The 27458-nt window shown below is 42.8% G+C and overlaps 1 protein-coding gene and 1 non-coding gene across 3 annotated transcripts in view; both read left to right on the top strand.

The window, feature by feature from the left end:
- Positions 1–3732: 3732 nt before the first annotated feature.
- LOC126985012 (uncharacterized) overlaps positions 3733–27458 on the top strand; it is a 91872-nt gene continuing 68146 nt past the window's right edge. For both annotated transcript variants that reach the window (XM_050839247.1, XM_050839246.1), the window contains exon 1: positions 3733–4188. The gene's annotated coding sequence lies outside the window, so the exon portion shown is untranslated. The remainder of the gene's footprint in view (positions 4189–27458) is intronic.
- LOC126985158 (U4 spliceosomal RNA) lies at positions 21440–21580 on the top strand. The gene has a single exon (XR_007738360.1). It is a non-coding gene; the product is annotated as a U4 spliceosomal RNA (small nuclear RNA).

Genomic DNA, 27458 nt, shown 5'->3' with positions numbered 1-27458 from the left:
GGCAGCAAGACGTCAAAGAAGGACGCGGGCCGCCCATCACCTCCCTTCACCAGAGTGCAGACGCCGTGGCCTCCGATCAGACAAAGTGAACACACGTTGACGGAGGGTGACGACGCCCCCTTATGGCTGTCTAGAGACTTGAACCACGACTCCAGTGACGCCACGCCACAACGCTGCTCAGACTCTGGGCTGGAATCCCACGAGTCTGCCCTAAGAGGCACTGAGTCGCCCTCCCGCCATGAAACAAGAAGCCCCTGGACGAACGCGGGGCAGCTCTCACGCCCTGCAATGGCCTCCCCGACACAGACAGCGGGATTTCTCACCGAAGGGTTCTTTGATGCCTCTGAGCCTGAAGGCCGCGTGAGGGTCGTGAGCGAGGGCACGGCGACTCTCCCGTACGAGGCACTGAGGGGCTCCCACTACATACTGGAGGCGGCGGTCCAGATGCCTCACAGGCTGGCCAGTGGCACCCGCCGAAGGGGAGACCAGGCGGAGGGAGTGAAGGCCACCACCACCTGGGACTCCCACGCCAGAGTGAAGCGGCGGCGGCGGGCGATGGGCGTCAGGAAGTACAATACCGTCAGCAGACTCAGCGACATCGGACCTCGCAAGGGCATACTGAAGAAGACCTTCTCCGGGGGGTCCCTGCCCTCCACCCTGCCCCGCCGACGCAGCCCGAGGAAGAGTGTGGTCACCTACCGCCTCCCGTCCGCCCCGCGTGCCACCCCCTCGCCCCGCCCCCCGCAGCCCCGCACGGAGGTGGACGCTGGCTATGAGTGTGACACGGAGCTCTCAGTGGGGGAGGGGGAGTCTGCCTCGACCCGCACCCCCGCCCACGCCCCTACTGCAGCCTCCACGCACGCTCCCGCCCCACCGTTAACCCCCACCGCTGCCGCTACCTCACCGGGCCCAAAGAAGCAGCCTCAACCACCACCTCCGCCGCCTAACAAGCCACACCAGACCTCCGCGGTGAGTATGTGACAGCCTGTTTTCCCTTTAATACTCGTGCACACCGTTATGGCGGACTCCTGAGGTTGGATTTAGTAAGTTCGATTATTCGTTATTAATAGTACATTTTTCCCCTTCCTCCCTCCTTCGTTGTCGTCTTACGTGGATTTGAAGCATGGCCTATTTGAAGCTTTTGTATTACTTTGCGTTTTCGTATTCATATTAGTTCAACGTCAATTTTTGCTGGCTCCGTGTCTCGCCTAAGCACGCTGCATAAATCTATTCCTTCTCTTATACGGGTTATTTGGTAGATGAATATACCTTAGGGGACACCCGGCTATATTAATTAACCTACGATGATATTAGCTTACAGTCTGACACAAATGTAGGTAATATAATATAAAACGCATGTATATTTTTTTTTTATTGATAAGAGGAACGAAACGAAGATGAAGATGCAGTGTTGATGCTATATTTGTTTTTCCTCTTTTTGTTCCTTTTTTGTTACGCTTTTTTATTTTATTTTCGTGTGCATCAAATTTGTCACGTCTCCTTTTTTGTGTGTGGTGAGTCATATGTGTCACGGTTTTTGACGCGGAAATGTGTGTGTGAATGTGTGAGTGTGTCTTCCCTCGCTCCCATGACTGTCTTGTTTGTGTGTGTGTGTGTAAACAGATGACAAATGAGGGGAAAATACTCTCTCTCTCTCTCTCTCTCTCTCTCTCTCTCTCTCTCGTTCCCACTCTTTGCGCTCTGGGGTCCTCGTTCACCTTGTAATTAGTGTTTATATGACCAGGTGGGAAAGTAGTAATAGTAGCAGTAGTAGTAGTAGTAGTAGGTAAGAAAAAATGGAATATCACACTAACTATTCTACGAGCTGGGTTATCATGGGTTATCATCGTCCCCTCCCGGCCCCTTCGCTCTGTTTCCTGGTTTTGCATTTGGCTTCTTCATCGTCATTTAAATATTTTTGCTGAGGGAGAGAAAAGACGAAGAATGGATTTGTCGAGTGAGTGAGAATATCTTGTCATCTTTGTTTCCTTCCCTCGCATAAAAGGAGGTGGAGGGGACGGGAGTAGGGGAGAAAAATTGCCGCATCATGAGCCACTTTTATATCTGTTTTTGTCTCCCCTAAAAAAATCGTCAAGTCGTGGGAGGAAGAGGGAAAGAGAAGAAGAGGGAAAAAGGGAAATTAAGAAAAATATGAGTGTATTTATATATATTTTTCTTATATAGGTAGTTCTGGGGCTTTTACTACTACTGCTACTACTACTACTACTACTACTACTATTACTACTACTTTTTTTTTTTTACGCCTATAGCCCCGGTAGGCTTGCTTGAGGGGCCTGGATGGTATTTGGCCCCAGCCCGTCATGGCGTAGGCAATTGTTTATAGTGGCACCATCTTTTCTACTACTACTACTACTACTACTACTACTACTACTACTACTACTACTACTACTACTATCATCTCCATCATCACCACCCCCACCAGTACTTAATATAATGTTAATGATAGTAATTTCTACCATCGCCTTCAGTTCATCGTCCCCTCCCGGCCCCTTCGCTCTGTTCCTCCTAATTACAACCCTTGCCAGGTACGCAGGTGCACCTCTACACCTGTCCGGGGCTGCAAGAACTAACTAGACACGATCAGATACGCCGTGCGGTAGTTAGCAGGTTAATTAAAGGTAGAAAGGAAGGAAGGTGAGGAAGGAGTGATCATCCTCTCTCTCTCTCTCTCTCTCTCTCTCTCTCTCTCTCTCTCTCTCTCTCTCTCTCTCTCTCCCTTGAAGATGGGAAAACAGTCACGGTATATATTTCCAGAACCGTAGTTTTGTTACTTATTGACTGTACTACTTCTCAGCGCCACGGACAGAGAGAGAGAGAGAGAGAGAGAGAGAGAGAGAGAGAGAGAGAGAGAGGGGGGGGGGGGGTATATACGCTGGTTCGTAATTAAAATACGGTATAAATGCTATCAGTCTACTCAAACCTCGCTCCTCCACTCCACCCCTCCCACGCACACTTCACCCCCTCCCATACCTTATCTCTTTTTCGTCAGCCTCGCCTTATCGGCACCACGCTCGCCCTCCCCGGCCTTGGCACAGCAAACATCGCTATATATTAACAGTAAACACGCCCTTGGCCATGTAAACATATATGTATTTTTTTGTTGCAGTTTCGTAGGCAAATGTTAGTATATGAGTATTGGTAAAGCTGGTCTGAAACACATTAATCAGCATAAATAAATAAAAATATCGTCCCTAGCAAATATACATAAAAAGAATAACAATAGGCAGAGAATTTGTATGACTTTTGATGATAATTTAAAGGGTAGTAGAGTAATAATAATAATAATAATAATAATAATAATAATAATAATAATAATAATAATAATAATAATAATAATAATAATAATAATAATAATAATGATAACAAAGACGATTTTGATAATAGCACTAAAAGTAAGATAATAATGATAATAAAAAATAATAAAATATCTATAATGATAAAAATAGCAACTAATGATTATATAAAAAAGAATAAGCAGAAAACCAAATAAAGGGAATTGAATCATAAGCTATAATATAATAATACTAAAATATTACTAGCAATGATAATAAACTGATAATAATAATAATAATAATAGCAATAGTAATAATAATAACAATAATAATATAAAAATCCCGTCATGGCATCCCATCCCGTGACCCGCCGCTGCAGGGTTGCCAGGCAGGGAATTACACCACTCGCTCACGGAGGAACAACAGTGTTTCCGGCAAGGGTGTAACGGGAGGGTGTGTGTGTGTGTGTGTTGCGTTCCTCCCGCGGCCTGTGCGTGGTTGTGTTGGCGTGCTGGTGTTGGTGCCTCGCTGACAGACCCAGACGTGTGTTGCCTGCTGGAGTGTTGACGGTGTTGCAGACGAAGTAACACATTGCTTAAGTTACCTGGGCACATGTGTTGAGTTGCTGCTGGCTTTTAAATCAATCTACTCGTGTGCTTTTTTTTTTTTTCGTTTCTGATTTGTTATTTTTTTTTTCACCTGTAATTTGTGCGTCCAGGTGTGAGGTGTTAATCCCCACCTTTGTGTTCGTGTGTTTGTGTGTTTGTGTGTGTGTTGCAGATATTTGAGGCGCGTGGCATGTGCACTCAAAAAAACACACGCGCGCACGCACACACGCTCAGCACCTCACTCCTCGGCCAGTGCTCAACCTTAACCTCACTCACTGCACGATGAGGTGAGTAACGTGAATAAGTGAGTGAAGTGAGTGTGTGGGTGAGTGAGTGAGAGGGAGTGAATGATTGAAGTGAGTGTGTGGGTGAGTGAGTGAGAGGGAGTGAATGATTGAAGTGAGTGAGTGATTGAGTGATTGTGTGAGTGAGTGAGGTGAGTGATGAGTGAGTGACATGACTTTTTTGTTCTCATGTCAGTGTTTCTCTCTCTCTCTCTCTCTCTCTCTCTCTCTCTCTCTCTCTCTCTCTCTCTCTCTCTCTCTCTCTCTCTCTCTCGTTCGTGCTCGTAATTAGCGTTTCCTAGCGTTTTCTTAGAAGTCTGTGCCTGTGTGTGTGTGTGTGTGTGTGTGTGTGTGTGAGAGAGAGAGAGAGAGAGAGAGAGAGAGAGAGAGATACGCGCAACAAGGGAGGGGAAACTTACTAATATCTGACACGACAAGGGGAGGAAAGAGGGAGAGAAATGAGGGTAAGAAAGAAGGAGAGAAAGGGTAGGAAGAAAGAAGAAATTAATACAAAGAAGAAAAGAAAGAGTAAGCCGGAGACGAGAGAGAGAGAGAGAGAGAGAGAGAGAGAGAGAGAGAGGATGAGTAGTGAAACTGATGAGGATGATGATGACAGAATAGTCGAGGGCTGGATGACTGGCTGGCTGGCTGGATGGAGGGAGGGAAGAGACAGAAGGGAAGTTAAAAATAAAGCGTGTTCATTATAGAGAATCCGAACCGCTTATTTCTAGTTTGTATCCGATCTGATCCGAAACTACGAGACTGACGCGGAAGGAAAAGAGCAAAGAATTAGTACAAGGCGAATTTACAGTGATATAACAACATAAAACAATAAGAAAGAAAACAAAAGAATGGCGTACAAGGGAATACAAAGAAAATAGTGATAATAACAATACACAAAGGCAGAAAAAATGTACTTGATAAAACTGAAAAAAAGGTTAAAATCTAGTTCAGAGAGAGAGAGAGAGAGAGAGAGAGAGAGAGAGAGAGAGAGAGAACATTAATAACAGTATATTTAAATACAAAACAAACAAAAAAATAATGTACTCGATAGTAAAGAATAGCTAAAATTAAGTTCAGAGAGAGAGAGAGAAAGAGAACCGCCATTAAATCATCCATCTCCACCTTACCTTACCTTCTTTCCCTCCCTCTCATACATTACCTGTCACTCTCCTCACTAGGCGCGCAGGTAAGAACACTCCTCAGGTAGGGAACGACGCCTTGAGATCATAAGAAAGGTGTGATGAGTATGAGGATGTGGGAGAGATGTGGGTGTGGATTGGGAGTGTAATGAGGGGGGAGCTAGGGATGGGGGGGAGGATTGGTGTGGAAATAATGGTATGGGTGTATTTGTAACCTTTAAATCACAGGGGGGGGTCTAATGAGTGTGTGTGTTCCTGCCTGGTTGAGTGTGGGGATGAGGAAGAGGATGAGAGGGGTGAAGGGGTGAGGTGAGGGGATGTAATGGGATGGGTAGGATGAGGTGGGGTGGTTCCAGCGGGGTGAAGTAATGGGGTGGGTGTGCTGAGGAGGATGTGGGGGGTGATGGAGAGTAGATGAGGGGAGTGTAGTGGGTTGGATGGATAGGTGGGTAGTGGATGAGTTGGGTGAATGGGTGCAATGGGGTTGGTTTTAGTGGAAGGGTGTTAATGGGTGTATTGTGGGTTGGGTTAAGATGAGTTACGTGGATGGATGAGAGTGGATGTGAGGTGGATGGGTGTTGGTGGGTGAGTAGATGTGTGTGTGTGTGTGTGTGTGTGTGTGTGTGTGTGTGTGTGTGTGTGTGTGGTGTGGGTGACTTTCGGTGCTTGGATGTTGATGGATGAGTGGTTGATAGATGTTGGTAGATGAATTGCTTTCTGATTTCCTTTTTTTTTCTGCTTCCTTCGTTCTTTTTTTTTTTTTTTTTTTTTTACCTTACTGCCTTCCTTAATTACTTCCGATATTCTCTCTCTCTCTCTCTCTCTCTCTCTCTCTCTCTCTCTCTCTCTCTCTCTCTCTCTCTCTCTCTCTCTCTCTCTCTCTCTCTCTCGTCCTCCTTCAGTATTTTATTTTTTCTCCTATTTTTATTATTATTATTATTATTATTATTATTATTATTATTATTATTATTGTTATTATTATTATTATTATTGATCTTGTTTTTTTTATTCCTGTTCTTGGTTATGCTTTCCTCTTCCTCCTCTTCCTCCTCCTCACGCTCCGCTATCCTTAAATGCACCACAAACCACAACGTTCCTTTACTTTTCGGGTGTATATTTTCTGAGAGAGAGAGAGAGAGAGAGAGAGAGAGAGAGAGAGAGAGAGAGAGAGAGTGTATGTGTGAATGTGCGTGTGTCTGTGTGTGTGCGTGTGTGTGTTCGGTACGTTTTACAAATGCATACAGTACGACGTGGCTTGTATGTCCACGTGAGAAATGTCAGTGGGGACAGAATCGAACGTTGAGGTTGATGAGAGAGAGAGAGAGAGAGAGACGGCATGCTGAAGGGCCTCTCATCCCCACCACGCCACACCACCGTTGCCAGATTGTCGTACTCAGCGCCTCGTATTTACCTGTTTCTGAGTCATAGTTATTGCCAAAACACACCAATACCTAACCATTTTAACGATAACTATATATGAAGGGAGTTATTGGGGGCGAAGATGCAGTTTTGGGGTCGGAAATCGGGAAACATAGGAGGCTGAGTACGACAATCTGGCAAGGCTGCAAAACACACCGCCTCATGTAAAGAAAGAAAGGAAGCGATTCACTGCCGCTACACGAGACTTGAAGTAGAGACGTGAATAGACGAGTATAGGGATGAAAGGAAGGAAAGAAAACGGGAAGGAAACGGAGAAGGAAAATGAGAGATAAGAAAATGAAATAGGAAAGAGAGAGAGAGAGAGAGAGTAATACAAATCAAAAAAATAGACCCAGAATTCCTTATATATCGGACCTATGGTGATTTTACGCTTTCAAGATGTCCTTTTGTGGCCCGGAACATTGCTGGTTTGGATCCTTGCACACACACACACACACACACACACACACACACACACACACTCTCACACAAACAAACAAACAAGCAAACACACGCACCTTGAAATGATGGAGGGAACGAGAGAGAGAGAGAGAGAGAGAGAGAGAGAGAGAGAGAGAGAGAGTAGGAAAAACAGACAAAATAGTGTTGGAGAGAGAGAGAGAGAGAGAGGTGTGTTGGTGATACGGGTGTCAGTCAGCCTTTGTGTGGTGGAGGTAATGGTGGAGGAGGTAATTGTGGAGGTTGTGGTGGAGGAGGAAGAGGAGAAGAAAACTAAATGTGCTTCTGAGGATTGTGATGATGGAGAGGTGGGAAGGAAGTTGTGGTGAGGAAGGAGAAGGAATAACGAGAAGAGGAAGGAGATGAAGGAGTTGGTGGAGGTGGAGGAGGAGGAGGAAGTGGAAGTGGAGATTTCAGAAGATATAAACTAAGAGAATTCTGGAGGAGGATCAAATGGATGGGATGGAAGCTGAACGGAAAGGAAAGAAAAATGCGAAATAATTTTTAAGCCGAGTTCTGAATGAAGGAACTTACATCTAAAGACGGAAGGTAGGAGGAAAAAGGGGAGAGAGAATAAAGATAAGGAAGGAAGGGGAGAGAGAGAGAGAGAGAGAAAAGATTAGAAGGAAGGAGAGAAAGAAGGAAAAAAGTGAGAAATGGGAGTGAGAAGGAAGGGAAGAGGGGAGGAAGGGGAAACGAAGAGAGGGATGATGTAAGAAGGGGAAGAGATTGACAGAAGAGGAGGGAAAGGGGACGAAAGAGAGGAAAGAGGAGGAGAGAGGAAAAGGGAAGGAAGGGAAAGGGAAGGAATATGACAGAAGGAAGGAAAGGAAGGAGAGGAAGTGATGAAAAGATGAGTAGGAACGAAAATGGAAGAGATAACTGAAAAGAAGAGAGAAAAGAGAAGGAAAGGATTGAAAAGATGAGATGGGGAAGGAAGGAAGCGAGCAAATAGAGGAGACAACAACGAGAAGAAGAGAAGAAGGAAGAAGGAAAGCATTGTAAAGAGAAGAGGGAGGAGGAGGAGGAGGAGAAGGTTGAGGAAAGGAAAGGAAAAATGGAAGGGACAAACACTATCAGAAAGGGAGGGAGAAGGGGAGGAAAGGAAGGGGAGAGTAAGGGGTTCAGTGGAGGGAAGGGGGGATGGAGGGGGGAAGGGGGGGAGAGAGAATCGACCGTTTGCATGACCTTGAAAAAAAGAAAAAAAAAAGGAAACGGATCGATACAGTTGATGCATCCACAAAGGAGGAGACATGGCCCTGACACTTGCTTCCTCGCCCCCAGTCAGTCAGCCAGCCAGTCAGTAAATCAGTCAGTCACCGTCTTTGGTCAGTAAGTTAGTAGATCAGTTAGTAAGTCAGTAATGATCTATGTAGTCAGTCAGTAAGTCATAGTCAGTCAGAAATAAGGTAGATTGTCAGTTAGTCAGTAATTAATCAGTCAGGCGAGTTAGTCAGCCACTCATGCAGTCACTCAGTTAAGTATTTATTTAGTCAGTCAGTCAGTCGGTCAGCCAGGCAATCAGTCAGTCAGTCATATTTGGCAATCATTTCGTTACTCTTCCAATTAATCAGTTAGTCATTCAGTCAGTCAGTCCGTCAGTCAGCCAGTCGTCAATCGCTGAGTCAGTTATGCGGTCAGTCAGCCTTCACGTAGCCTCCACATCTCCCTCATCATCATCATCATCTTCATATTTTCTTTCTTTAATGTCATCATCATCCTGTAATTTTGGATCCGCCGTCATCATCATTAGAGTCATATTAAGATTCCAGACCTTGTTCTTGATCCAACTTAATATTCTTCTTCTATTTCTTCTTTTATCTTCTTCTTTTTCTTCTATTTCTTCTTTTTCTTCTTTTTCCTCTTCTACTTCTTCTTTTTCTTCTTCTTTTTCCTCTTCTACTTCTTCTTCTTCTTCTTCTTCTCCTTCTTCTTCTCATTATTATTATTAGATAATTTATTTGTTCCTTCCGCCGTAGTAATAGTAGTAGTAGTAGTAGTAATAGTAGTAGTAATTAACCATGCTACCTTCATTGTTTGCAACTAATTAAAGACTCATTAATATTATGTGATACCAGTACCTTGACCTTCTGCTTCCTGTGTGTGTGTGTGTGTGTGTGTGTGTGTGTGTGTGTGCCTAGCGATGCAAAAAGATAATAGGGAAATGAAACACAGCGGCTGCATAAAAACTAACCATTAAATTTTGTTCCGCCAAGCGCGCATTCCACACCATCAGTCAGCCAAGCGTCTCTTTGTTTGCGGAGTTTTGAGGCGCCTGGCATTCTTCTCTACTCTGGAGCGTTCGTTCTCTCCTCTCAATCTGCTTTCTTGATTGTATTTAGTCCAAACACTTACTGTCAATCTTCTGTTCAAGTTTTTTTTGGTTGTTTTTAGTGGAAACATTCTTATAAGCTTTGTTCTGTATATAAGTTTTCTTCTTTCTTTTTTACACTACTCTTAATTAAACAATTGTCCAAACATTATTAGTAGTTTTGTTCTGTTCAAGTTTTCTTCTCTTTTTCTTTTTTCTTCTTTTAAACATCATCCCAAACATTGTTATCAGCATTGTTCTGGTCAAGTTTTCTTCTTTTTTCTTCCTTTTAAACATTATCCCAAACATTAATATTATCATTGTTCTCTTCGTTTTCTTCTTTTCCTCTTCTTTCAGACATTTCCTATTTGTCTTTCTCTTTTGTAACTCTTCCCTTCTTTTTCGTTATACATTCTTCAAACGTCATTAGTTCCCGGAACATTTACAACTACGGTATCGTGTGCAGCGTTCTCCGTCTTTGTAGTTCGTCCCCATCAATCTTGCCTCCGTACCCCTCGACCTAGATAGATTAAAGTTTGCATATTAACGTGTATCGATTGACCTCACTAAGATCCATCATCGGCCTGGCAGCATGGAGGGTGATCGCTGGCAGGGGGGGGTGTGCTGAGTGCTTGGTACTGTTAGACTGGTTAAGTTAGTTTAGTTAGTTAGTTAGTTGGTTAGTATAGTTAGTAAGATTTAGTTAGTGCTGTAATGTTACCCTGGTTTAGTTAGTTAGTTAGTTAGTAGTTAGTTAGGTTTAGTTAGTGCTGTACTGTTAGCCTGGTTTAGTTAGTGCTGTTACTGTTAGCCTGGTTTAGTTAGTTAGTTAGTTTTCTATCACTAGTTTTTTTCCTCTCTTTTCTTTATTTACTTTTTTTATTTTCTTTGGTCTCCTTTCATGACCTCCATATTGGTTTGGGTCGCTCGCGTTTCCTAGACTCATTTTCTATTCCCTTTCTCCTTTTCTCTCTTTTTTTAATACAGCATCAAACGCCTCGCTTTTCTTGGTCTGTATCGCCTTGTATCACGAACCACAAGGATCAAACACACACACACACACACACACACACACACACACTCAATACAGGTTTTATTGCTTCACTCTTACTTAATTTTTTTCCTTTATGACACGAAACAGAGGGAAAAAAGGATGGATAAAGGTTGTAGGTGAGAGAGAGAGAGAGAGAGAGAGAGAGAGAGAGAGAGAAGATAATGGCGCGAGATGGGAAAGCCTCACATCCCTTCATTATTTCCTCTTCTTCCTATTCCTTCCGTTTCTCTTCTCATCATTATCTCTTTCCTCTCGTTTCCGTTCTTCTCTCTCTCTCTCTCTCTCTCTCTCTCTCTCTCTCTCTCTCTCTCTCTCTCTCTCTCTCTCTCTCTCTCCTGTTCTCTTCTTCCGTTCCTTTCATCTTCTTCATTATTCCCTCTTCTGTTTCTCCCAAATTCATTATCCCTATCCCTTCTTTTCTTTCCTCCTCTCTCTGCCCTTCCATTATTGTGTTTTGCTTCTATTCCTTTTCCTTGTCCGCCATTCAGTATCCGTTCTCTTAAGTTCTCCTCCGTTCACTCTGTTTTCCCGTTTCTTTCAATCTTTCTTCTGATATTCCATTTTGTGACTTTTTCCTCCGACTTTCTGTTTTCCGTTATCTTATCTCTCCCTTTCTTTTCCTTTCCGTTCTTCTCTGGTCTCGTTCTTTTTCCTTTATTTCTTTTTCATTCTGTTTTCTTTCATTGCATTTTTTTTTTAATAATTTTCGTACCGGTGTCTGTTATTTCTTTCTCTTCCTCTCTCTACTGTTCTTCTATTTTCCTCTCAGTTCACTTTCGTCCGTTTTTTTTCCTGTTTTGTTTCATTGGATTTTTTATTTTTTTTATTTTCCTCATCCTCTTCTTTATCTTATCTACCTCTTCCCTTTTTTGTTCCTTTCTTCTGGTGTCTGTATTTCGTATTTCACGTGATTTTGTTCATTTTCCTTCTTTATCATTCCATTCCTTTCCCCTAATTTGCTTTCGATTATCTTCCGTCCCCTCCCAGTCCTTCTCACCTTTGCTTTTCTGTTCCATTCTCTAAGTTTTCGCTTCTCTTCCCATTTTCACGCCTGTGTTAATTTTTCCTCCTTTTTTTGTCCCTTTGTGTCTATTCCCTTGTACTCCTTTCCTCTCCATTTTCCCGTTTTTCCCTGTCGCCTTTCCTTTCTTTACTTTTCTGTTCCATTCTCCAAGTTTTCGTTTCTCTTCCCATTTTCACGCCTGTCTGTTTATTTTTCCTCTTTTTTTTTTGTCCCTTCGTGTCTATTCCCTTGTACTCCTTTCCCCTCCATTTTCTCGGTTTCCCGTCTGTCTGTCGCCTTTCCTTTCTTTACTTTTCGTATTTTCGTTCCGTTTCGGTTCGTATTTTTTCCATTTCGTTCCAGCCTTCAGGTGACAAGTTGTGGTCGCGCTCGTCACCCCACTCCCCTTATCTCTCTCTCTCTCTCTCTCTCTCTCTCTCTCTCTCTCTCTCTCTCTCTCTCTCTCTCTCTCTCAACAAAGGTACCTTCATCCTTTTGAGGCTATATATGTATACTGTTAGATGTATGTGCATCTCTCAATAAATGTATCAAATCAAATCTCTCTCTCTCTCTCTCTCTCTCTCTCTCTCTCTCTCTCTCTCTCTCTCTCTCTAACGATGATGATAATAATAATAATAATAGCAGTAAAAATAATAGTACTAAAAATAATGGCTATCATCATAATGTTCTGTATCGCCAAACTGTACGAAAAAAGTTGTTTACATGGGAACTAATATATTTTTTAATGTTAATGATATGAATATGTTAATTATCACATACATATATTTATTCCTTCATCTCTATCCATCCTGCCTGCTTGATTATTTACCTACCTACCTACGTAACCTACCCACCTACTTACCTTTCTTCATATCTATACACTGCGTGGCTGCAACTCTGTCTAGGCAAAATCGTGTCCAGAGCATTAGGCGCCGGGTCCAACCACACGCCGTTTCCCTTCGTGCCTTGGTTAATGACTGGTTGACCCGAGGAAGGCTGGGGAGGGTAAACTGTGCTAACTTTAATGATTGTGCTGCCTTGTGTCACGGAGAAGGTAAACTGTGCTGCTCTCGATGCTACAGCTGAGTTTAGGGAAATCGACATGGGAAAGGAATCTGAATTGACTGTAGAAGCGCACACACACACACACACACACACACACACACACACACACACACATCTCTCTCTCTATTTTTTCCTTCAACTCAGAATATAATTACAGAACCAGGGCAGAGTGAAAGTACATGTGTGTGTGTGTGTGTGTGTGTGTGTGTGTGTGTGTGTGTGTGTGTGTGTGTGTGTAAAGCATGCACATAGAGGGGAAAAAAAGTGGTGTTCAAATCACGAATATGAGGAAATGTGAAAGGGCGGGGAGCAAGGGCGTGGTGATGGTGGTGGTGATGGTGATGATGGTGATGATTGTGGTAGTGGTGGTGATGGTGGTGGTGATGATGATGGTTTCCTCCTCTCCTCCTTTCCCTCCCTCCTCCTCAGTTCACCTGTAGCACTCCTCCTCTTCTCCCCTCTCCCTTCCTCCCCTTTCCTCCCCCTTTCCTCCCCTCCCGTTACACCAACCACGCCCCACCGCCCATCAATCCATCACTAACTTATCCTCCCCTTCCTTACCCTTCTTTCCCTTTCTTTCCCCTTTCCTTCCCCTTCCTTCTCTTTCCTTCCCTTTCCTTCCCCTTCTTTCCCCTTTCTTGCCCTTCCTTAATTCCCTTTCCTTTTCCAATCCTTCCCCTTCCTTCTCCTTCTTTCCCCTTCCTTCCCCTTCTTTTCCCTTTCTTATCCTTCCTTAATTCCCTTTCCTTTCCCTTCCTTCCCCTTCCTTTTCCTTCTTTCCCTTTCCTTCCCCTTCCTCCCCCTTCCTTCCCCTTCTTTCCCTTTCCTTCCCCTTCCTCCCCCTTCCTTCCCCTCGGTAATCCTTCTTTCCTCTCAACTAGTATGTATCCCTTCCTTTACCTCCCCTTCTTTTCCCTTCCTTCTACTTCCCTTCCCATCAACTACTATGTATACCCTTCCCTTTCCTCCCATTCCCTTCGCTTTCCTTCTTTCTCCTCCTTCTGTGTCTAGGTACACAAGTGCTTTAATCCTTCCCTGCAAGCCACTCCTGTGGCAAACGGATTGATTAAATCACTGAACGCAGGCAGCCTAGTAATGAGCCAACAGGCTTTCTGCTGCCTGCTAGTCCATGTTTCCATGTTTCTATCTCCTTTTCCTCCTCTTCTTCCTCCTCCTCCTCCGACTTTAAATTCTCTCTCCTCGTTTGGAACTCTCAGAATGAAACTTTTTAAATCATTACCCCAACGAATTATCCTAACCGTTATCCTCCTCCTCCTCCTCTTCCTCTTCCTCCTCTTCTTCTTCCTCCTCCTCCTCCTCCTCCTCCTCCTCCTCCTTTTCACACTACCTTAGCAACGTTCCACCTCTATCCCTCCAACACCCAGTTCTAATTCCTCCTCCTCCTCCTCCTCCTCCTCTTCTTCCTCCTCCTCCTCCGTTGAGATAATTATAACGGTACGCATTGACCCTTGATGTTCACCTTCCCTCACCTCCCTTGACTCCTCTTCCTTCTCCTCCTCCTCCTCTTCCTCCTCCTTTTCATGGCTTCCCTGTTTGCCTTCATTTCAAATCCTGTCTCTTGTTTTCTCTCCATATTTGCATACACAAGATTACGTAACTCTCTCTCTCTCTCTCTCTCTCTCTCTCTCTCTCTCTCTCTCTCTCTCTCTCTCTCTCTCTCTCTCTCTCTCTCTCTCATTCGTTTCTTCTATTTTAGGTAGATGTAGTGCGTGGAAAGAGGGAGAAGAATAAGGAGAATAAATGGATAAATAAGGAAGGAAAGAATATATAGAGAAAGAGAAAGGAAAGGAATGAAGGGGTTGGGGGAGGAGGAGGAGGAAAGAGAAGGGAAGGAAAGCGAGATGAAGGAAAGGAAAAAGTGACGACAAGAAGAAGGGAAAGAAAGGAAGGGAAAAGAAAGGAGAGGAAGAGTAGAAAAGACAAAAAAAATGGGATGAAAGAAAACAAGAAAAAGAATATGAAAAATAAGATGAAAGAAAGTGAAAAAAAGAGAAAGGAGAGGAGAGACAATAATCGAAGGAGGTTGGGAAGAGAAAGGAAGGAAGGAAACGAAAGTGAAAGAAGAAGAACAGAGAAAATAACGAATAGGAAAGGAAAAGTGAGGAGAATAAAGGAGATGAAGAAAGAAGAAAAGAGAAAGACTGGGAATCGAGGAGAGAGAGGCAAGATGGCGAAGATTAAAAGGGAAGGTTAAGGAAAAGAAAAGAGAAAATAAAGAATGGGAAACGAGGAGAGAGAGGCAAGGTGGCGAAGATTAAAAGGGAAGGTGAAGGAATAGAAAAGTTAGAATGGAAAAAAAAAAGACGAGATAGGAAATGAAACGAAGGAGGTGGGGAGGAGAAGAGGAGAACGAAGGAGAATTGAAAGAGAAGAGAGAAGAGATGAAAGGAAAGGAAAGAGGAAAAGGGGGTCAGGGGAAGCAAAGGGAAGGGAAGGGAAGGGAAGGCCAAGCGATGAGTCATGACGATTGAAACAAAAGAACATCAACTCTTATTCCTTCCCCTTCCCGGAGCAGAAACGAAGACTTGTGAATGTCTTTTCTTTCATCTTTTCTTTTATCTTTCCTACTGTATCATAGCAAGCCGCACCATATAGTTCACTTTCCTTATTTATCCCTTCCACTTTATTCTTTCCTGTGTGTGTGTGTGTGTGTGTGTGTGTGTGTGTGTGTGTGTGTGTGTGTAGCCTTCGAGACACTCCCACCGAGGCAATCAAAGCAGATCATTTTCCGTCTCAAGGGCACACAGACCACTAAGAGACGTGTGGAAACTGTCACGGTGATCTGTTTAACTGTCTGTCTGTCTGTTTGATCTACCTCTGTGTGTGTGTGTGTGTGTGTGTGTGTGTGTGTGTGTCCTTGCTTGAATATACGCCTTGAGAAAATTTAGCATTATCAGTTTTATTGTTCCTGGAAATAAGTTTGATGAGACTGGGATTATCTTTTTTTTTGTGTGTGTGGTGGGGAGGGGGATTCGTGAGGGGTGGGGTTGGGTTACTGCTTATTATATAATATTTTTATACCGTCGTTAGCAATCCTATAAATATATTTTGGGGGTGGATTTAGCTTCCCTTGCCTATGTTTTTGTATTCTCATATTTTCGTTTTTCTTGTCTTCCTAATTTTTTTTTATGGGTAGGCTAAGCGTTCAGAAACTCCCTTCGTCAGTGCCATCCGGTGCGCGGTGGAGACGTGACATCCGCCGGGGTGGGGTGAGAGGTCTTCATTAGTCGAAACATTTTTCTTCGCATTAAAAACACAATGGGTGTAGCTATCAGCGGCACGCCAGCCGTGTTACACGCTGGTGATGGTCGTAACGTTACCTGAACACTTGTTTTGCGTGCGTGCAGAACGTGCCTTGGATCTATCATCGTGTGAATTAATATTATCATCATTATTATTATTATTATTATTATTATTATTATTATTATTATTAGTAGTAGTAGTAGTAGTAGTAGTAGTAATGCAGCAGGGAGAGTAGGTAGAGTACAAGCTCTGTAAACACATGTAGAACCATCCCGTAACCTCCTGAAGCACTGGAATGGATTTAACAATGCGAGGATGACAAAGGAGAGAGGGAAAGCAGTAGTGCTGAAATAGAGATCCAAATACTACATACAAGGGTAGTGACTGCACATGACTATTGCGTGTGTTGAAACCTTCCGTGTGTGATATCAATAGTCAACGTTTGGAGCTTAATGAATATCAAAGAGAACAACAATCATTGCCACCTCAAATAGTGACCTAGCTTATGCAGTATTTAATATGTACGCTTATGCAAGGTGGTATTAGAGCTATATTTTCTGTACTTAAGCTTTGCGGGGATGTGAAATGGCTTACCAGAGCGTCCAAGGAAAGGAACAGGTGTTGAAGGTTGGGTAATTGCAGGAAAAGGCCCCTTGTTAAGTAATTTAAATTCATGAAGGAAAAATACTAAGAAATAAAGCAGAGTACATGTTTCTTGTGTGTTTTAGCGTTCAGCGGATATGAAATTACTGTTGTCAGACCCGGAAAAAAACAAGACGTGTTGAAGGTTGTAGAATAGAAGGAAAAGGTTAAGAGTCTTGTTTAAAAGTCGTTCATATTTTAGATTTAGAAAGTAGGGAAACCGCTTAAAATATGGTGTGAATTATGATTATAATTTAGCGGTCTGCGGATGTAAAATTACTTGCCAGAAATTACAAGACGAAAAATGAAGTGTTAAAAGACTGGGTAGTAGGAGGAGAGAAAAAAAGGGGGTTCGTTCGTATTAATTTTTATTTAAGAATATGTTAAAGTAAATTACTACAAAAAGAATGAATGGCAATTTTTCATATATTACTTCAGGTTTTTGTGGAGTTGAAAGCACTTTGAATGTCTGAGAAAAAAGGTCATGTTAAAAATCTATATATATTTAAGAAGAGTGAAAATTAAGTTAAAGAAATGGAAGATACGATTTTGTGAGGATTTTAGGTTTTTGCGGATGTGAATTTTTTTGTTATTATTATTATCTAAACGTTGTGTCATTATTTTTTGTTATAGGAATGTGGCCGTCTTTTTTTTACATATATTTTTTTAGTGTATTATCGAGTTGGAGTTTGTTGGTCCTATTGGATATATTTATTTTCTTGTCTGAATGCTCAAGAAAATGCCGTAATAGTTAAAATTCTTAAAAATTTAAAAAAGATGAAGAAAAACAAAAGAGTGAGATGGAGTACCGTATATGCATTTTTATTTATTTATTTATTTATTTATTTTCCTTGCGGACGAAAGATCAGTTGCTCGAATGCCCAAGAAATACAATAAAAAAGTGCAGTTATTAAAAGCTACCCCAAGAGGAAATTAGCCTAGTTTAAAAAGCAGTTGATATACAAGAAGGTCAAGCAAAAAAAAAAAAAAAAAGTGAATGTCTGGCCGGTTGGTTACTTTTCGTCTTGGTGGTGATGACTCCAGGGCGATAGCCAGTCATGTTAGTGGTGATGAGAGTGATGAGCAATACGAGGAAGAGCTGGATGAGGTATACATCAGAATTGGTAACACTTCCTGATGGGGTTAGTGGGGGGGGTGGATGGAGGGGGTGAGGGAGGGTGGGGGAGGGGAAGGGGTACTAATGATGGGTTTTATTAATTACTGTGGTGGCGTGTGTATAGTGAGATGGTGGTGGTGGTGGTGATGGTGGGGTGGGAGTGATGGTGGTGGTGTTAGTGGTGGTGGCGGTGATGATGGTGTTACATTGGTATTAAAAAGATAAAATAAAATGGTTGAGCAGATAGAAAGTTTTGATTGTGTGTGTGTGTGTGTGTGTGTGTGTGTGTGTGTGTGTGTGTGTGTTAGATAGAGAGAGAGCAGGTGTTTGATCAGCAAGAATAGTTAACTTTTTGCCTCTTTTCTACCGGATGAAGCAAGGTAATTACACACACACACACACACACACACACACACACACACACCATGCAGACACGTGGGTGACCTTTTGTTAGTCTTTCATTGGTGTTTTACGAGGTCATTTAGAAGGAAAGGAGAGAGAGAGAGAGGTCAAAGGGTAGGATGTTTTTGTTGTCCATTGTGTGTTGGTTACTATGTTGTTTTCTTTCCTCCCTTTTGTCGTGTTTATTAGAGCGAGTAAGAGAAGAAAGGTTAGAATGTTATTATCGTTGTTCGTTATTGTTGTTATTATTATTATTATTATTATTATTATTATTATTATTAGTAGTAGTAGTAGTAGTAGTCAAACCTCGTAGTAGTTTTTGTTATAGTAAAGCGGACGTGTTTTTTTCCTGTATTTTTTGGCTGGAATTAATAGTTTGATTTTCTGGGGTGAGTTAGTTAGTTAAAATATTCCATGACAAGCAAATGACAAGCAGAAGTTAAAGTTAAAAAATGTATCATATATATAAAATCTTTGTTGGATTTATTATTTTTCAGCATTTTTGGTCTGGAATTAATAGTTTCATTTTCTGGGGTGAGTTTGTAAAAAATATGCCATGACAAGCGAAAGAAGAACCAGAACAAGAGGAGAAGTTAAAGTTAAAAAATGTATATATATAAAAAGCAGTGTTGCATTTCTCATTCTTCGGGAGTGAGTGAGTGAGTCAGTTATAATTACGACTTGAACGCTTTGAAGAGGAGACCAACGGTGCTAGATTGTCGTTCTCAGCTTCTCATTTTTCCCGATTTCAGGCTAAAAAATGTCCCACCCGCAAAACTAACGACACCAATTTATATTTATTGCTAGAAGTGTTAATTATAGGGGGTTTTGTGCAGTCGTTATGCGTTAGATATGGGAAAATCTAGTTTGATGAGTACGATATCGTGGCATCCCTGGAGGAGAGCATATCAAGACACCTCTCTATCTAAAATTATTGATCTCTCCTGTGACGTCTCAGCCTCTTTTCATTTTCTGGAGCAGTGAGTAGCGAGATTTTGTTGTGTTATTATGTTGATATTTGTCCTTGAACTGCCTACCTTGCTGTAATAAAAATGTCGTAATTAAACTTTTGAGAGATGTAGAAGGAGGCATAGAGATGAGAGAAAGGAACAAGTGAAGAGGGCTGAGAGGAGCTAAGTGGAAATGGATGTGTAGGTGAAGATAGGCACGACTTAGGAGTAGAAGGAGGAGAAAGAGGAGGAGGAAGAAAAGAAAAGAAGGGTACAGACAAAAGGAAGACAAGGAGGTGGAGGACAAACAAGAAAATGAAGAGGAGGCGAGGAGGACGAAGCGCAGTACCGAACATAGTAATTGTATTGTATTGTATGTTCGTTATTCTTTATAATTACGCGTCATTGGCCCAGTAACACACGCGACGGTTGTTTTATGCAGTGGAGGAGTCATTCAGCACCACCCCCGAGAGAGAGAGGGAGAAGGCAACACGGAAATGAAAGTAATATTTAGGGCATGAGTAATTTTTTTTTTCGTATTTCTTCTTCTTCTTCTTCTTCTTCTTCTTTCATCATCAATTTCATTTCTATTATTATTATTATTATTATTATTATTATTATTATTATTATTATTGTATTACTATGAAGAAAACTCAGACAGTAAAAATTGGGTAACAAATTCCGAGTCGTTTGCTTCTCTCTCTCTCTCTCTCTCTCTCTCTCTCTCTCTCTCTCTCTCTCTCTCTCTCTCTCTCTCTCTCAACCCGTTAGGTCAAAGTATCAATTGATTTTTGTTACCTGGCTTATTAACGCTTCTAGCTCCTCCATTGAGAGAGAGAGAGAGAGAGAGAGAGAGAGAGAGAGAGAGAAGCCAGCTCGAGACTATTGCGTCATGGTGACCTTCTTGTCTCAGCCTGTATTCCTTTGTGTCTGTGTATGTGTATTTGTTTTTCCGTGTCTGTCTGTCTGTCTCTCTGGGTTTCCCCTGGTTCGTGTGTATTTCTTTTATTTCTGCCTTTGTGTCTGTTTGCCTGTCTACATCTACTTGTCCTCTTATCTGTGTGTGTGTTTGTTTGTCTGTCTGTCTGTTTGTTTACTTGTATACCTCGTGGTGGTTATATATGTGTTATTCGTATCAGTATTATTTTTTGTATTATATATTTTATCAAGTATACTAGTTCTTTTTTCCCTTCATTTGTCTTCTTTCTTGTTTATGTATTATCAGTGTTATTAGTATTAGTATTAGTGTTATTTCTGTATTGTTTCATTTTGTCTTTTTAATTTTTCTCCTTATTTTCTTGTCATCATCATCATCAGCATCATCGTTTAGCCTCATGCCGTCTTCGTCTTCGTCTTCGTTAATTATTATGGATTACGTTGCATTTTCTTCCCATTATTTTGAATTCTGTGGTGGTGGTGGTGGTGGTGGTGTTGTGTGTGTGTGTGTGTGTGTGTGTGTGTGTGTGTGTTAGGAGAGAGAGAGAGAGGTGGTGTGTTTTGACGTTATTTTCTTTCTTCGATGGACTGTAAATTAACTAAGTATGTTTTGTTTATAGATTGGTATTTCTACTGCTGTTTATTTGTTTCATTATAACGTACTATCGTATTTTTTATTAATGTTGCTTATTTTCATTTCTGAGCGTTATCTTCAATGTTCATGTTTTTCTTTTCTCTCTTACTCCCGTGGAAGGAACTCTATTATATAATTTCTTAGCCTTAAATCAATACCATCCACTTTTCCAGGGGTAGTTTTATAACCCTGGTGGTAGTTTGACCCATCTTCTGTACCATGAACGTGAAAAACCCTCATGAAAACTCTATTAATCTCCTTTTCGGCCTCTTGAAGTAGTTGATGTGAGAGGGCGGAGCGTCTGATAAAATTGTAGTGTCATGCAGGCCGGAAAGAGATCCATAATGCATACTACAGCGGTCTTAGGGAGTGGCGATACCTGTCCTCTGCCTTCCCATGTCTGGAGCCGCGCGTCTGCCTGAGTCTCCCCTCCAAGGCGGCGCTGCTGGTCTCTGTCGGGGCGGCTTGAGTGTCTCTGTTAGCACTGTACTCGATAGCCTATTAAAGTTGATTATTTATGTAATTCTGTATTGTGGGTTGGTTATTATGCGAAAAAGTTATTATGTGAAGAATATATGATGTAGGAAATCAAACTTAATCGTCAGGATATAAAAATAACGTAACTGGGTCCCCTTTGTGGCATGAAGGCGCATAATTTTAGCCTTATATCATTATAATTTATAAATCAATTCTATTCTTAAAACTAATCTTAATTTGGAAATATAATTACAAAAACATATTTGTAGGTATAAAACGTGTTTACCTGATAATAAAGAAAACTTTGCATATTACTATTTTACCTAGCTCAGGTGTTAGTCAGAGGTGAATATAGTCTCGCCGCGGGATCGGTTGTGTTAGCTTTGCGCAGTGGCAGTATCGTAACCAATGAGGTTCATCCGAGGTGCGATTATTGCTAGTTGAAAACTTTTCCCAATACCCCGCCTGGGCGACTTGCAATATAGTCGGCCATGGCAATTTTTGTTAGCCCAGCTTTGGGCTAAAAAATCTAACCATCTGACTTGAAACTGAAAAACAAAGTACTGATTGTATTGCTTATGTAAGTGCAGCAATATCAGCTTCAGCCATCACGCTTCATAACACGAGAATGACAAGACGTGGTCCCCGTTGCGTTATGAAGGCTAGGAAGCAGCACCGCCGCCCCGCCACACCCAGCACAGGCAGGTGGGCCGCGCGCCGTGCCGTACAGCGCTGCCAGACTGAGGTGGCGCGACGCGGGAGGGAAGCCTATCTAAATCGTTGTCTGGAGTCAGCACCACGCCGGCCCTGTGGCACCGCTCGGAAGGGGGAGGAATAGCGGACAGAGACACGGAACTAATGTTAGGGAGGCAAAGAACGAGAGGGAAGAGGGGAAAATAAAAATCCCACACTTGAATGACGACAACCAAAAGAACTCTCTCTCTCTCTCTCTCTCTCTCTCTCTCTCTCTCTCGACCACCGCCACGTGTTTTCCCTTCCTGCATATGGTGGTGGTGGTGGTGGCGGCGGTGTTTGTAATGGTGGTGGTCAATGCTTCGGTTGAACGAACTCAGGACGGCTCTTTCTCTCCCTTCCCTTTCCCTTCCCCCCTCCCTCTACCTCTTTCTTCCTTCCTTCTTCCTTCCGTCTGTTGGTCTTTCGTCACGTCTGTATTTCACTCTATCATCCTCGTCGTCTACAACATCCACTCCTGGCATTTCGCTTCCTCTCCGTTCCTTCTCCATTCTCTCCGCCCCTTCCTTCTTTCCCGTCTAATTCCCCGCGCTTTCCTTCCGCTCCACTTTCCTTCTCTTTCCTCCTCCTTCTGAACTCCACCTCCTCTTCACCCCTGATCCACCACCACCACCACATGCGCGTAACAAGCACATAAATGGCAAAAAGAGCAAAACAGACAGACAGACAGACAGACGGATAGACTGACAGCTGCAGTGAGGGTTGTGGGAACGTGAGTGACCATTAGCTGGACACACACACACACACACACACACACACGTCAGGGTGCATGCATGTGTGTGTGTGTGTGTGTGTGTGTGTGTGTGTAATTATCTCTCAGGTTATAACCCATACAAACAGAAGAACAAAGGAGTAAGTAATGTTTGTTTGTGTGTGTGTGTGTGTGTGTGTGTGAGTTCGCCATAGTGTACAAGAGAACCGCAGAGAGAGAGAGAGAGAGAGAGAGAGAGAGAGAGAGAGAGGTTAAAAGTCAGACATTTCAACACAAACCAGACCAAACACACATGACATAAACTGACTGACTGACTGGTCGAATGATTGACTGATAGAACGACTCACTCCCTGCATGACCCAAAGAGACACATGCGTTGTTTTGACAGACAGAGAAAAAAGAGAGATTGGCACGGATTCGCTAACCAAATATTGACACACCGAGACACAACGTTATTGGCACAATAACATGGAAAGAAAAAAAAGAACAGAAAACGGGGGAAAAAAATGTCACGGATATGGAAGAAAAATAAAATGGAATGAGTCAGATCGTCGAAAATTATAGTTTGTAAAGGAGAAAAATGGTAGAGAGAGAGAGAGAGCGAGTGTTTTTCAGCAACGCTTGTGTTTGGGTCATGAGGTCAAGAGAGAGAGAGAGAGAGAGAGAGAGATTGCCCATTAGTTGTTATATTTAGGAGGTGATGCTTTCCTCCTCCTCCTCCTCCTCCTCTTCCTCTTCTTTTCGGTCTCTTCACATTCCTCCTGCATTTTCTACTTTTCTCTCTCTCTCTCTCTCTCTCTCTCTCTCTCTCTCTCTCTCTCTCTCTCTCTCTCTCTCTCTCCTCTACCTTTTCTTCTTCATACTCTTCCTTCTCAACCCCCTCCTCCTCCTCCTCCTCCTCTTCTTCTTTGACTTCCTGTCCCTCCTCTTCTGTTGGTAAATAAAACAATATCTACAACGTAAACAAGAACAACATTATATATTTTCTACCACCACCACCACCACTATTACTACTACTACTACTACTACTACTACTACTACTACTATTACTACTACCACTACTAACCACTCTATTATTTACCCTCATTAGAGCTTGCAACCACCTCACGTTTTCCCTCAATCTTTGTTATTCCCAAAATTATCCATCCTTCCTCCTCCTCCTCCTCCTTCCCAGGTATAATGAGCCCGAGAATACATAACTGTTTTGGGGGGAAGGGGGTAGGGGGGAGGGGGAGGGGGAGGGGAGGGGCTAGATTCGCCATGGTTTAGGGGCTCGAGGGTGGGGGTTGTAGGGGGGGGGGAGAAGGGGTGAGGTAGGTGACATCTCATCTCCCTTCAGTTCCTCTCTCTCTCTCTCTCTCTCTCTCTCTCTCTCTCTCTCTCTCTCTGATTTATATGTTTTTTTTTTCTAGTTTTACTTTTATATCCTCCTCTTCCTCCTCCTCCTCCTCCTCCTCCTCCTCTATTTATAGCATCGAAACCCCATACTGTAATACGTTTTTCCTATAAAGTCAATTCTGTGTTATTGTTTTTGTGGCAATGGTGTTGGTGGTAATGGTGGGAATGGTGGTGGTGGTGGTGATAACGGTTGGTGGTGGAGGTGGAAGAGGACGTTATAGTGGAGGTAATTGATTCAGTAGTGGAAGTGTTATATGATGTGGAAAGAGTGGTGGTGGTGGTGGTGGTGGAATATACAGCTAGGTTGACACTGGCCGTGGTGGTGGTGGTGGTGGTGGTGCAGGCATTGGAGGTGGTGATGGTTGTGGTGGTGATGCCGGAAGTGTGTGTGTGTGTGTGTGTGTGTGTGTGTGTGTGTGTGTGTGTGTGTGTGTTGTGGTTGAGAAAGTCCTGAATTATGGTCCCACACTTAGCTTTGAACCCTTTGTGTGTGCGCGCGCGTGTGTGTGTGTGTGTGTGTGTGTGTGTGTGTGTGTGTGCGTGCCTCTATTGTTTCAGGGAGTGTCACACGCAAGCATCCAGTTATGTAATATTCCACTACCACCATCACCACCATCATCATCACCACCACCACCACCACCATCACCACCACCACCACCACCACCACCATCACCATCATCACCATCACCACCACCATCATCACCACCATCATCCCACACCACCTCAAGACATATTTTTTTTTATCTCTCACCATCTTTCCATCATAATCATTACCACCACCACCACCGCCACCATCATCATCATCATCATCATCACCATCACCACCATCCCACACTAGCTATTGTATATTTCCTCTTCTCACCATCTTGTCATAACCATCATCACCATCACCTTCACCACCTCACAAGTCACTATTGGGAAGCCACAATAATTAGACCAAGAAGAAGAAGAAGAAGAAGAAGAAGAAGAGTTAGAAGTAGAGAAGAAAGAAAGAAAAAAGAAAGAAGGAAATAATTAAAGAAACATAAATAGAAGAAAAAAGAAGGAGACCAGGAAAAACAAAAGAGTTAGGTAACAAAAAAGAAAGAAGAAAAGAAGAGAAGGAGAAAGAAAAGAAGAAAAGAGAAAGAAAAGAAGAAAAAGAAATAAAGAAGAAAATATAAAATGAAAAAAAGAAAAAGAAAAGAAGAAGAACAAGAACTTGAAGAAAAATAACACCATAACACACTCCTTCATAACCTCCTCATCATCCTCGCCCTTGTAATCCTTCTTGCTATTCTTGGTCTTAAAACACGCTAACTCGGCGCTGGAGGGACACACACACACACACACACACAGGGCTGAGCGGGGCGGGGCGGTCAAGGTGAACTCTGCAGGCGATCGAGACTGTCTTATTGGGAGTCAGGTAGGTGTGTGTGGGGGCGGCCAGGTGAGGGCACGGAGGGGAAGGAAAGGAAGGTGACAGAGGTTGATTATGCACGCCACAGTAACGCCAGGTCCTGTTATTTTTCGTCTTTTCTTATTCCTCTTTCGCTTTTCCAATATTTTTTTTCTCCCGTGTCTTTTTTTCTCGTTTTCTTCATCTTATTGCGTCTCCTCTTTCCTCTTTTCTCTCCTGCAATCTCGTTCCTATTTTTCCCTTCTTCCCTTCTTTCTTCCCTTCCGTTTTTCTTTCTTTTCCGTCTCATTGTCGTCTTCATGCTCCTATTCCTCCTCCTCCTCTTCCTCTTCTTCTTCCTCCTCCTCCTCCTCCTCTTTATACACACACAATTACACCTTGCATTCATTATCTTCATCTCCTCTTCTCCTCCTTCTTCTCCTCTCCATCCTTCTCCTCTTCCTCAAACACACAGTTATTACATTTCTTTCTTCATCCTCTCTCTCTTCATCCTCTCCTCTTCGCTCTTCTCGTCTTCCTTTTCGTAAATCATCCTTGAAGGTTATCTAATCCATTTCCTCCTTGTCCTCGTCCTCCTCCTCCTCTCTGTCCTTGTGCTAATGTGTGTGTGTGTGTGTTTGTGTGTGTGTGTGTGTGTGTGTGTGTGTGTGTGTGTCGTTACGTGCTGCATCCCCACGTCCGTCCTTGCTCTCCTTCGCCCTCCTCATGTCCTTGTCCTTTGTTGTGAAAAGCATTGTTTTTTTCACGTATAACAATGTTTTTTTTGTGTGTTTTTCTGTTTAACATCCGATGGTTATTCTTTTTAGGGGAGGAGGAGGAGGTGTGTGTGTGTGTGTGTGTGTGTGTGTGTGTGTGTGTGTGTGTGTGTGTGTGTGTGTGTGTGTGTTTTGCCTTTTAATTACTGGCGGGACAGGTGGCTGACTTCCGTTAGTCCTAATTAGTGTATACCTGTGTGTGGCGCCATTGCCTGCCTCTTACCTGCGCACTACTACTACTACCATTACTACTACTACTACTACTACTACTACTACTACTACTACTACTACTACTACTATTATATCATCAACGCCTCTCTCTCTCTCTCTCTCTCTCTCTCTCTCTCTCTCTCTCTCTCTCTCTCTCTCTCTCTCTCTCTCTCTCTCTCTCTCTCTCTCACAGCAATCAATGGTCCGTTATCTCTAAGGCAAGGAGGAAAGAAGGGAGGAAGGAAGGAGGGAAAGAAGGGAGGAGGGAGGGAAAGTAACGTTACATGTCTCCTTTTTCCCTCCTTCCCTCCGTTTTTTTCTCTCCCTCCCTCCCTCCCTCCCTCCCTTCCTCCTCGCCCACGCAAACAGGAGGGAAGGAGGGGAGGGAGGATGAAGTGAGTGTGAGGGAGAGAGGAGGAAGGAACGGTAGGCAAGGAAAGAGAAGTGTAAGGAGAAAAGAGAAGAGAGAGAAGAAGGAAAGAGGAGGAGGAGAAAGGACGAGAGAAAATATGCGTATGAGAAGAGAGATAAGGGAAGAAAGAATGTGGAAGGAACGAAGGGAAGGGAAAGATAAAGAGATAAGAATTAAGGGAAAGGTCAAGGAAAGGAGATGAATGGAAAGGTTGTAAAGAAAATGAAACAAAAAAATAGATAAAAGGGGAGAGAGAGAGAGAGAGAGAGAGAGAGAGAGAGAGAGAGAGAGAGAATAAAAGATGGTGAAGGAAGGAAGATAACAGAGAGAGAGAGAGAGAGAGAGAGAGAGAGAGAGAGAGAGACTTGATTCAACTGCATTTGATCTAAACACATATTCACAAACAGTACCTACAACTGTTAACAAAGAAAAGAAAACTTACCTCCATGAGCCCAGACTTAACACAACATAACAAACTTACAAGGCATTAACCCGGTAGCAGCGACGGGCCAAATTCGTGCCATGATATAAACCCCCCAAAATAGATGATGCAAAAACTGATCACAAATGCGTTGACATATATATTATGGAATGGTTTGTGTGAGTGATGACTTTTTCTCATTTTTCTCGCTTAGAGGGACCATTAAGAAACATGATCCCCGCTGCTACTGGGTTAATAAGAGTGGTGAGCCGTCAGTGTCATATATAAGCATTGGGGTTGACTGATTGTGAGCGGGAGAGAAGGAGAAAGGGAGGAAG

The sequence above is a fragment of the Eriocheir sinensis genome, chromosome 58, assembly GCF_024679095.1.
Source record: "Eriocheir sinensis breed Jianghai 21 chromosome 58, ASM2467909v1, whole genome shotgun sequence".
NCBI classification, from domain to species: domain Eukaryota; kingdom Metazoa; phylum Arthropoda; class Malacostraca; order Decapoda; family Varunidae; genus Eriocheir; species Eriocheir sinensis.
This window is presented reverse-complemented; position numbering and strand designations above follow the sequence as displayed.